Source organism: Sphaerodactylus townsendi, linkage group LG08 (genome assembly GCF_021028975.2).
Source record: "Sphaerodactylus townsendi isolate TG3544 linkage group LG08, MPM_Stown_v2.3, whole genome shotgun sequence".
NCBI classification, from domain to species: domain Eukaryota; kingdom Metazoa; phylum Chordata; class Lepidosauria; order Squamata; family Sphaerodactylidae; genus Sphaerodactylus; species Sphaerodactylus townsendi.
The window spans coordinates 22,848,219-22,860,335 of NC_059432.1; the positions used below are offsets into that span (position 1 = coordinate 22,848,219).

Genomic DNA, 12,117 nt, shown 5'->3' on the forward strand with positions numbered 1-12,117 from the left:
GAGTTGACTGAGGAGCTCCAAGCGGACCTTGATAAATTAAGGTGAGTGGAGCTAAGAAATGGCAAATGCACAGTTCAATGTAGCAAAATGCAAGAAGTGATGCACATAGAGGGCAAAAAAAATCCCAAACTTCACATACACGCATTTCACAGGGGTCCAGTGCTTTATCCCAGTGCAGCAGACATTCAGGAAAGGGATTTAGGCGTCTTAGTTGATATTAGTTCCATGGGAATGTCAACTCAATGTAATGGCAGCTTTCGTGAAAAAGGCAAACTCTATGCTGGGGATAATCAGGAGAGAAAGGAATTGATAATAAAACTGCAAAGATTGTCCATGCCTCCTTATATAAAACCGTGAAAAAGATTGCGACCCACACTTTGGAGTACTGTGTTCAGTTCTGGTCACCCACATCTCAAAAAAGGATATTGAAGAGATAGAAAAAAAGTGCAGAGAAGGGCAACTTGAGGATGATTGAGGGACTGGAGCACCTTCCTTATGAGGGGAAAAGGCTGCAGCGTTTGGGACTCTTTAGTTTGGAGAGGAGACGCTCTGAGAGGGGATATGGATTGAAGTCTATAAAATTATGCATGGGGTAGAAATATGTTGACAGAGAGAAATTTTTCTCTACTTTCTCACTAATACTAGGAACCAGGCATTTCATTGAAAAATGCTGGGGGAAGAAATTAGAACTAATAAAGGAAACACTTCTTCACGCAACGTGTGATTGGTGTTTGGAATATGCTGCCACAGGAGGTGGTGATGCGGCCACTAACCTGGATAGCCTTTAAAAGGGGCTTGGACAGATTTATGGAGGAGAAGCTCAATTTATGGCTACCAATCTTGATCCCTCTTTGATCTGAGATTGCAAAATGCCTTAACAGTCCAGGTGCTCGGGAGCAACAGCCGCAGAAGGCCATTGCTTTCACATCCTACATGTGAACTCCCAAAGGCACCTGGTGGGCCACTGCGAGTAGCAGAGAGCTGGACTAGATGGACTCTGGTCTGATCCAGCTGGCTTGTTCTTATGTTCTTATGTTCTTATGGGAGTTTACATAATCCCAAAGGTGCCAATAGCAGATTGATGGCTTTTATATAGTGCTGTGCCCTTATTCCTGGAATAACCCCAAGGGTCCTCCAGCGGCTGCAGGTCAGTTTTGTGAGATTATCATGAATCGGGATGAGTGTTTGTGCCAGTTTCCTTATTTCAGTTTGTCAAAATGGCCTCATATGTTTTGGAGACAATATACTGCTCGTCTGTTGCTCCGGAGAGGAGGCTCTTTCACAACCTTTCCCATTGTGCATAATTGGCTTAATTGTGCAATTAACTCTTCCCTAGACCCACAATTCCTTTTGAGATCATGTATCTCCATTGAGGACATTTTTTCTGTATGTCTGTGTAAGTGTATATATAGAGAGAAATAGCCCCAGGATTTTCATGACATTCTATTTTTGTATGAAATGATTTCAAAGCTACATACTGTGGCAGCAACCCACTAAGTCCTTCAGGTTGAGAAGTTGGATTTACCTATCCGTTTTTTTTCAGATTTTATTCCACTATCCTAGCCAAGGAAGCCTATTGGCAGTGTGGAAGAAAAGTCTGTTGCAGTGTGCGGAGGGAGAGGGAGCTGGTGGCAAAGAGAAAACAAAAATGGGATTTCCCCTCCTTTGAAAATTCTGGTGGGTTTCTTCCCCTGTTTATAGGGGAATTAGTAATCTATTTCTCAGATTACTAAGTCTATGATAATTCAGCTGTACCAAATAAAGTCTCAAAATGCTTTGGTTTCCTGTCAGGGGCTGTAAAGGAAATACCAGCCCTGACTCCAAATCCCCTTTTCCCTTCTCCTCCTTGCCTTTCCCCTTTTATCCATGCCAGTTTTAGAATACCAGTGTATTCTTCCAGCTGCTTTTCCTTTCCCCAGACCTTTGGCAAAGCATCACAGATACAAAGGTTTCAGATCCAACTGTTACCCCAAATGCTGGGGTCTGCCTCTTTTAGAGTGGGAAAATTAGCAAAGAGCAGACCTTGCTTACTGAGCGATTAACAAGAGGTGGGCAAGCTTGGAATCTTGTTTGCCAACTTTTACAGAAAATAAGTTTGGTAAGAAATCCAAAGGAGAACATTGTAAAAGTTTAACAAGTTTTATTTAAAGAAAAATAATAAAAATACAAGCACACAATAGTCAAAGTGGCAAAACACACACAGTCCTGGGATATAAGCAGTGTTGAGGGGATAAGCTAGGAATAGTGGAAAAATTGGGGTATGGATTATACAACCTATTTCTGAAGCAGGTGTTCAAAAAAACAGAGTCCCAGTGCTTGAGCTTCAAGAAGGCAGGAGAGAAAGCAGATGATATGTAGTACAACTGAATCAAATTCTGGTTCAGAAGGACTGGGCATTGAATTCTGGGAGAGGGGCTATTTTATAGGGAGAAACAGGCCCCCTGGTGATGCAAAGAGACCCTTAATCACCCAAGATGAAGAGAAACCTTGCTTTCCAGTAAAAGACAAAGAGAGAGATTAGCTTAAGTGTTGGGTAGTGGGCTAGGTATTTGGCTTAATGGGCCAAGCTAGGAGTGGCAGGATGACATGAATGTTTTAGGGGGTGAAATGGATGAAATAACAACTTCAGGACAAAAACCAATCAAGGGCTATGGTCTTAGGAGAAATCAGGCAGGAAGCTGAAAATGTGATTAGTGTTTTTTTTAAGGCAAATGTCGGGTAGAACTTCACTGATGAGTGGGTTTTTCATAACCTCTGTCTAAATGGCAGGGCTGAGACTTGGGAGCTATATCCCAGGCTAGAAGGCATTGTTCCTCTTAATCCATTCAAGAGGAAGTGCATTAAGGTATTTTGCATTGTTGTTATAGGCTAGGGGAATTCCAGACTAGCTGGCTGTCTTTGTAGGTGATACTGGCAAGTACAAAGAATGATCTTCCCAACTTGGCCAAGCATCTCCAGGGCACCCTACAAGGCTGGCAGCATAGATAACAACACTTTTCCTAAAAACATGTCACCTCCATCCACCCTATATTAGCCTGGTAACACAGCCCTACAGACATGATTGAAATGTATATTTATAGGGCATTCAAGTTAATCATATTTTTCCTCTTTTCTTGATAAGGGAGTGCACTTCAGAAATTATCATTTTAATGCTGTATTGTAAAGTCAGGAAGGCCATGATTATTATTTTCATAAAATATTTGGAGTGTTGTGGTTCTGGACAGCTGTGTCTGGAAAAAATATATATCAATGAATATCTGAAATTGAACTTGATTGAATGTGAACTTTCTGAACTTATAAAAGGAAATTAAATAATTTTAGAAGTGCCTCACACACACACACCCGCCGCCAAGACAGAAGGCATAAGGAGGGAAGGAGAAGTGTGCCCAACCCCAGTTAGTTTGTGCCACAGTGGCCCTTTAAAGTTTAAAGAGACATTGGTTTCAATAGGAAAATAATGGTCCTTTAATGTGTAAGGGGCTGGAGTACTTCAGAGAGGGTGGGGAAGCTCTAAATAATGGATGATAGGTAAGGTGACCAAATGGTCACCTTCGTAATCCGGGACGGGGGGGAGGCGGCCGTGTGTGCGTGCATGCACACACAGCCTCAGAATCGCACTGCCTTCTGGGGCTTGCCATTTCCCACCCTGTCACAGTGCGACAGCCTCCCAAAAATCGGGACAATTTGAAGAACCTGCGGGATGCGGGACAAATTGTTTAAAGGTGGGACTGACCCGCCAAAAGTGGGACGTCTGGTCAGCCTAATGATAGGCCAAGTGTCTGAAGGAACTTTGTTTTGAATTTAAATTATAAACATACAACTCCCGTTCTATATTAACAAGAAATCCAAATGCCTTTTATGTTGCCAAAATGCTAAACATTTTCAAAAAATACATGACCAGTCCTATTAATATACATTTAAAATTAAGCTGGAAAACTTCCCTGTTTAGTTGTGCATTTAAATTAGATCTGCATTCCCCATATCCTAATTTACATTATGACCCCCCCCCCCTACACAAGAACAGCAAGACAAATCTGCTTTGACTTTGATATGGGCCCTGTTTGCAAACAAGGGGACCCTTCAGTGAAGGTCACGGAGCCCACAACAGACATTGATTTACAGAGACAGTTGATTAATCACAAAATGAAAAATAACACGCCATTGTTCGGAGAGGGATGAAGACCTAAATAACCTCTAGACAAAGGATATTGGAGGAGATAGGTTAAATGGTTAATGATGAACTAATATGATTAGGAAGCCCTTCTGCCAAGTCTTAGACTTACGAAATAGAGTTGCTCATCTGCAGGATCTTTGAGAAACAGTTATGCAAATGAGAACTGGGCACCTTTAGATCTTACAGAGTTCCAACTCGTCAGACATTGCTCCCTCTTTAGATTTTTTAAATAACTTTGAGCATGGCTATCCAGGGAGTTCTCCACTTGATGAAGTTAATTTTTAACCAGTCTCTTTGGCTTTATTCTGCTTCCCTAGAAAGGGTCTTAATGGGATCTTGGCTGTGCTCCAACATAAGTTATGATTAAGAGTAGAAAAGTTGTGCTGCTTGAAATCTGTACCCAGTATATGCATTGTGACCTAAGACTGGTAAAGGGTACAATTTCAAATCCCCACTTTTGTTGCTTTATGGGTAACCCTCCATTCAGTCATTGATCTGATCCCTAAACTAGCTGAACCCTAGATTTCCTGCAGGCTAGCTGATGCCAAATAATCCCCTGACAGTCCCCAATGAGTTGTAGCTGCATAAGACTTCAACAATGAAACTCTTCACTACTTTGACATGTTCTACAGGAGTTTCACCCTATGTACCCAATATTTCTTCTGTTATGCTTACAAAGAGCTGCAATGGAATTTACTGAAACTGTAGTCTTCTTACTTTGCCCTGACACCTATTTTCACGGGATTGAACAATGATTGAAATCTGGCCCATCTTGAAGAGATTCAAAGAATGATTCCTTGGATCTGTCTTCCTCTTGCTACTTCTATCTGCCCCATTGGTTAACCTTGGTGCTAAAAGCATCACCGCAGTAATGGGACTCATGTGTCTCACTGGAATGTCTGTGGATCCCATGAGAAAAGTTCTTCAAAAACTGGCAAAACCTGCAGGTCCCTCAAGAGGTAATTAGAGATTTGAATGGCTATTTCCCAATTGTTGCTCAAATCAATTCTCTCTAAATTTCCATATTAAGGGAGCAGATGTTGGGCGTTCTTTGTGGAATGCAAGCTTCATTGACTACAAGTTTGTTGGCATTTCAGAAGAGGCGATTGTGTTCTTTCCAGCTGTTGACAGAGCTATTTTGATCTTGAATCTTCCTATCCTCCCTTCCTCCAAATGAGGCAGGACAATTTTTATTGTCCAGAATTTTTTAAATAAGTGCTTTGCTTGATCTCTTTTATTATACATAATCTAAAGAGACAGCATTAACTACTGTGATGTGCTCTGCATGGGGCTGATTTTAGAGACTGTGTAGTAGCCACAGTCTATTCAGAATATGGTTCTCCATTTGTCAGCAAGAGTGAGGTGCAGAGAATTTACTAAAACTGTGCTGAGAGAATGACACTGATCCCCAGTAAGTCTCCAGGTACAATGTAAGGTACTGGTGTTCACATTTAAGTCCTGAGTGGTTTGGACCTTGTGGCTTAAGTCTGAAGTAGCTGTGGGAATGCTTGTTCCTGAGGGAATGCTCCCAAATTCTTAAGACATCAGGTGTGACCCTAACTCAGTTGCTGACTTTGTCTGAATAGTTGGCCACAGTTTCCATAACTGTTCATTGATGTAACTGATCATATTTTTACTCTGGTTTTCTCAAAGTGGCTTAACTTAAAAACCAAACCAAACCGAAAATCAAGTGAAATATAATGAGCAGGGTCTCCCAAAGAGTGGAAGAGCCCCTGGCTCCTTCTTCTGACTTTGCTGATGATAACTGGCAGAAAGGGAACATAGGTGGAGCTAGATCCAAGAACAATGCTAGGGAGCCGGGCCACTGCTTCTTTCTCTTTTCGTTTCTTCTCCATCTAGCACTTAAACTGCTGTATGTGTGAGAACAAGGATCATTCTTCTCAGCAGCCTGTTTCTCTGTACTGCCTACTGCTGCAGGCCCAAATGTGGTTTATAGGAGCAGTGTTTGGAAAGGTGAAGCACAAATAAATTTTACCCAGGGGGGATTTATTTCAAGGATGTTGAAGTGGCTCTAGCTTGCTGAAATATAAATATAAGGTACCATATACCACCTTTGTTTTTGATGTAAGCTGTAAATATTCCACACTGCTCTTACTCACCTTCTTGGTAAATTACAGTGCCTGCTGTAGGTTTCCTGATATGTTGCTGACATTGGCACTCAACTGTAATACTGCGCTTTTCATTTTCTGCGTAAAGAACAACACTGATAATTATATAAATATTTCCAACAAATCCACAAACATTTGTAAGGGATGGGTAGAACTCTCTCTCTCCCACCCACCCCCATTTCTAGATTCCCTGGAAGCCTAATTTAGACTTGGATTGGGTCCATATTTATTAGTGCTTTTTATTATGAAACTTCTACCCTGCCCATTGCGATCCATAGAGCTTTCCGTGCATCTTCCAACATACCACAATAGATGGTTGAATTTTGGCACGTAACAGTGGTGTCATTGCTACACTTTAGGGTCTGAAATCTCTGCTGCAGACTCGGTTGTAATTAATTGGTCTCTTCCTACCACTTCTATTTCATGTTTGTTGTTGGCAGCAGGGAAATAGCTGGGAGGATTCCATTCACAATAACAAAATGTTTAGCTGGGGTTTAGTATAGAATGAACCCATGGTGGCAGATTTTCCATGTCCAGATTTTTAATCTGTGGTTTGGCCATGTGTTTGCAATCTTGAAATATCATTACTATGTGCATTCCAATTGCTATAACATATTATACATACATTCCAGTTTTGTTCTGCAAGTGGAAGAGGATGCACAGTTGCACTGAATTCTTGGAACATTTTTGTTGGGTTGAGATTAGTACTTAGCCTTCTTAACTGTACCATGCCTCAGTGATGACAATGGAATTGAGAATAAACCATGCAAAGTTGTCACAGAGAGACTGTAGATGGAAGAAGAAGAAGGAGGAGGAGAAGGAGTTTGGATTTATATCCCCCTTTCTCTCCTGTAGGAGAGTCAAAGGGGCTTACAATCTCCTTGCCCTTCCCCCCTCACAACAAACACCCTGTGAGGTAGGTGGGGCTGAGAGAGCTCTGAAAAGCTGTGATTAGCCCAAGGTCACCCAGCTGGCGTGTTTGGGAGTGCACAGGCTAATCTGATTTCCCCAGATAAGACTCCACAGCTCAAGCAGCAGAGCAGGGAATCAAACCCGGTTCCTCCAGATTAGAATGCACCTGCTGTTAACCTACTACGCCACTGCTGCTTCTACCTATCAGACTGGAAGTGATTTTCTAATCATTCTATATAATTTTATTATCATTAAAGGTTCTTAAAATATAACTTGCCTCATCTATATTGTATTATAATTGTATCATAGAAAGCTGTTCCAGAGTTTGGCAATAAGGATGCCATGTAAGTTAACATGTGGATTGTTTGTAAGACTTATTCCAGTTGCTCAAAAAAAGAGCAACTTAATGAGTGTTGGATGATGTTGTGGATCCACTGATTCCCAGCAAGAAAGAAAAAAGTTTCCAGTGTGGTCTGGGTTTTACCATTTCCATAGATCCTAGACAAAAGGAGCTTTGTGGGATTGATCAAGGAGACTGGGAAGATGATAGGAAGGTGATTAGATGAAGGGTTCGGATGGCCTAGAAAAAAACAAAGGAATAGTAAATATACTGAAGAATTGTGAAGAAAGAAAGGAAAGGAAAGAATTGAACTACGAATAAGGCTAAAGGAAATGAGACAAAGTAGGCAATAGGTTAAAGATCTGAGGAATTAATGGTGTTGAAAAGGAGGATCCCAGGAGAAAATAGAATTGGCACACACCTTCATCTAGGGCCAGGGAAGTGAAGTGAAGTCTTTATTTATGGTCAATGACCAAATACAGGGCCAGGGAATAGACTGGGCTGTGCACAACTGGCAAGAATAAACAAGGGACATTCAGAGGTCTGGGGACTATGAGCCAGGGAAAAGAATTAGACCAAAGCAGAGAAGCTGTACCTTCAGCACTTACACAGAATTCTGCCTCTGTTGATTTCTGCTGTTACTACAGTAGTGACCAGGCAGCCCTAAAGAGACAATGAGAGCAGAAGTGGTAACTTTTGCATAGAGATGAATTGAACAGCCAGTTGTTTGACTGCAGGCTTGTAGTCACGGGAATAAAAACAATAAAAACACTACCTTCCCCAAACAAGAAAAAAAAAACCTATCAGAAGGAACTGGCACAGCAAAAACCGGGGAGGAAACCCACATATTTTTCTCAAAACCTCTGCTTTCCACAAGTATATGCTCTAATATAAGTACATTTTCTTTCAGGCAAGAATTCATAATGATCACCACCCCCAACGTACTAATGAGGACTGTCATAACAGCAAAATTACCAAGGCCAGAATGCCAAGCGGGAGCTCTTTAATCTAATATGAAATAACTTATGCAAGTCTGATCCATATGCAGTGCCTAGTTTCTCTTTTCCTCCTTTGCACTTCAGGCTTAGAGATCTTTGCCTTTTCTGTTAAAAAAGTAAGTATGTTTGCAGATGTCTGTTACTCCTTGAAGCCCAGCATCACAGCTCACAGAGACTATAAACAAATACAAGCAGCATCAGATCTTTTCTGGACTAAGGCTACATTCGTATAACTTTCTGTTTAACCTATTCATTTATTTACTTCGCTCATCTTCCACCTTTCTTGTCGAGATCCAGTGTGAATTACAAAATTATAAAACAGCATAGTAAAGGCCAGGATTAGACGTATTATAAACATTGCAATGAAAATGAATTATACCACTAGAGAAATACCACACATCCAACAAACTGGGTGATACAGTATCTTTACATATTGCACCATCATTATGCTACAACAATCCCCTGGAAAACCAGATTTTCCTGTGTGGGCACAATAATCCGTGCGCAAATTATTGCTACAGTGCAACAGTAGTGCAAACTCCAACAATGTATGGATGCAGCCAGTGACAAGAATGCAATGTGTCAGGGCCGCGACCCTCACTTAAGCCTCTGTTGCATGTTAAGTTTCTGGTTCCCAGTTCTCCCCGTTCCCGCCACTGGGAAGGACCGCCCACTCCTACCTGTATATATATACTGGAACTGAGGGCAAGAACCCTCAGTTCCAGCACCCTGTATCTTAGGGCAACACATATCAATAAAGTTCGTTCCTTTGTTTCAAAGTCGACTTTGTCTGAGTGTGTCCAGCCTTACAGCAATGTACCTTCCATAGAAAACCTCCCATTAGTTGTGATAGAACTAGATTGTACCGCCTCACACAGACACTCATCTTTTCAAGACTCCTGTATGAAAACAGAAACCCCGGTGGAAGCCTAGTGTTAGTTCCCTTCCTGTATCTAAATGCCACTGACCTAAAACTGCTCATAAATTAAACCACTGAAGAGCCATACATAACCAACGAGCTATTCTTCCAGCTCCTCCGAAGAGCTCAATGGGATCCCATCATTTACTGTAAAAAGCATCAGAGAGCTAATTGCACAGCTAAAAAAAGGAATCAGCAGGTTGCAAGAAGTCATTACTCACCCCAGCAATACACCTTGTAAATTATTAGCACGTTTAAGCAAAGCTTCTTGTGCCGGTACTAGGACGGTGACCTGCTGCCAGGCTCTGATCTTTTGTAACAAATCACAGGCAGACAAATGAGTGTTCAGCTCAAGAGCCACCAAAAGCTTGTTCGACACAGAAAGATTAAAAAGAACTGTAAAAGCTCAAAGCTGAGCTGTGGAGGGGACTAGTCTCAAGGGCAGCGAGCATCAGATTCCCCAAGCTGTGAGTAAATGCTCTGCAGAGGACTGTCCAGATGTTAGGAGTGTATGATGCTCTCTTCTACCGAGTCAAGCCCATTGGCCTGTAACAGCCACTCTAACCAACAATGATAGGTATTTCTCGATTTGATTCGATAGCCTTTGTTGGCATACAAAACAGACTAATTTCAAATACAGTTAAAATGGTAAAGATAACTTCACATTGGTCAAGAATTCAGTTTACAAACCTCGGCCAGAAACTTTGCCACTGCAAGACAACCATTAAAATCATTATAGTTTAAAAGAATAGTTACTTTGTCTGGCTCTGGGTGGGATAGGTATTTCCACACAAAACTAGTTTCTGCCATTGAAACAGACCCAACTTGTAGTCTTTTTGTAAAAACAACAACCTCACACACCAAAAACAGTGCTTTGTGTCTGGATTCAAAACTTTCTTTCTGGAAGGCCTTTGAATTGGAAGTATAAGGAATGGTGCCCCCATTCTTTCAAATTCTCAACTGCTGTGGTTTCTACCTGACTTTGAAATTGCTTATGCTTTCTCCTACAGTTTTGAAGGCCTTGCGGGTGGAAAAGCCACACAAAAAATGATGTTCATAAAATAAATTTATTCTAGCCCCACTGCTATCACTGGAGTATGTTAGGCACTTACTTGACCTTCTTAATTTGCATTATTTATGTATTTTAACTCTACATGTTGATCTAAATGTTTCAAAGCAGATAAGTTTGTGTATTAGCAGGCTTTGTGTGTGTGTGTGTGTGACATTGCCCCTTTTAAAAGCAGGGAAAGGAAAAGGTCAAATTTAATAGTTTGAAATGTAATAAAAGTGGTCTCTGAAACTCCTAAGATGTAGCCATTTTGCAACGGAGAGGAGTACAGAAAGATAACATAGCAAAAAGAATATTGACATAGCAAGAAGCGTATTGACAGTTATTTAATAAGTACAGTGGATTTGGAGCAGTCTGTAATTATGAATAGCATATGTAGTGTTTATATAATTCAAACAGCATTCTAATTGAATGACATTGCCCCAGCCAAGTCATTTAAAATCTATGCAGTTCAGGCAAGAAACGGTAGGGAGGAGATAAATTCAAATATTGAGAAGAAGCTAGGCCAGTGGTCCTTCAGACTGACAATGGCCGTTTCCCCACTCACCTTTTGTTGTGCGCTACTCGCTCCAAGTAACGTGGGTTCCAGTGGCACTCCCCACTACCGGAGCCCTGATTCTGCCACCCTCCCGACCCCTCAGCGCGATTTCTGTTCCTTTTCGGAATAGTGCCTTTTGGGAAACCCCACGCCTGCAGTGGGGAGCTTGACTGCGTGCTCAAAAACGCCCGAAGCTTACAAAACCGTTTTGCCTCTGCTTTTTTTTTAAAGTGAGGAAACGGTCAATATTCCTGCCCACTGGGGACACTCAATTATTTCCTTTTGTGGTTTTTTCAGTTTTGTATGTTGTCAATGGAAGCCTTTTCATTACAACCCTTCTCATTGCTGGTGGACATTAATTTGTCCCTTTTATGTCGTTTGTATGTCTTTGGTGCTAAGAAGGTATCCATTTAAATGATAATTCTGTTAAATTTTGTTCCTATGGTCTGGGGGAAAAGATGATGTCAGGTTTTTTTCTTGTGCAAGAGGAATCCATGCCACAAATGAGTTTTCTTTCCTTGAAAGGGTATCTTTGCAGAATTTGGTAATATCTTGGGTGCTGTGTGGTTTCCGGGCTGTATGGCCGTGTTCTAGCAGCATTCTCTCCTGACGTTTCGCCTGCATCTGTGGCTGGCATCTTCAGAGGATCTGATGTCAGATCCTCTGAAGATGCCAGCCACAGATGCAGGCGAAACGTCAGGAGAGAATGCTGCTAGAACACGGCCATACAGCCCGGAAACCACACAGCACCCAAGTGATTCCGGCCGTGAAAGCCTTCGACAATACATTTGGTAATATCCTTAGAATTCACTAGGGTCACCAGGTCCCTCCAGCCACTGGCGAGGGATGGGAGGTAGTGTTGTCAGGAGCAGGCTGGGGAACTCCTGGAGATTTGGGGATGGGGCCTGAGGAGGACAGAGACTTTAGTGGGGTACAAGACCCCAGAATCTACCCTCCAACGTATCAATTTCTTCAGGGGAAATGATCTCTGAAGTCTTGGAGAAGCTGTAATTGGAGGCTGGCACCCCTAGAATTCAT

The 12,117-nt window shown here is 41.8% G+C and overlaps 1 long non-coding RNA gene across 1 annotated transcript; it reads right to left on the bottom strand.

Annotated features, from left to right (window-relative positions):
- Positions 1 to 2,193: 2,193 nt before the first annotated feature.
- LOC125438222 lies at positions 2,194 to 9,843 on the bottom strand. The gene is made up of 4 exons (XR_007245315.1): positions 9,694 to 9,843; positions 8,164 to 8,218; positions 6,295 to 6,381; positions 2,194 to 3,230 (listed from the first exon to the last, which is right to left on the bottom strand). It is a non-coding gene; the product is annotated as an uncharacterized LOC125438222 (long non-coding RNA).
- Between the last annotated feature and the right edge of the window lie 2,274 nt (positions 9,844 to 12,117).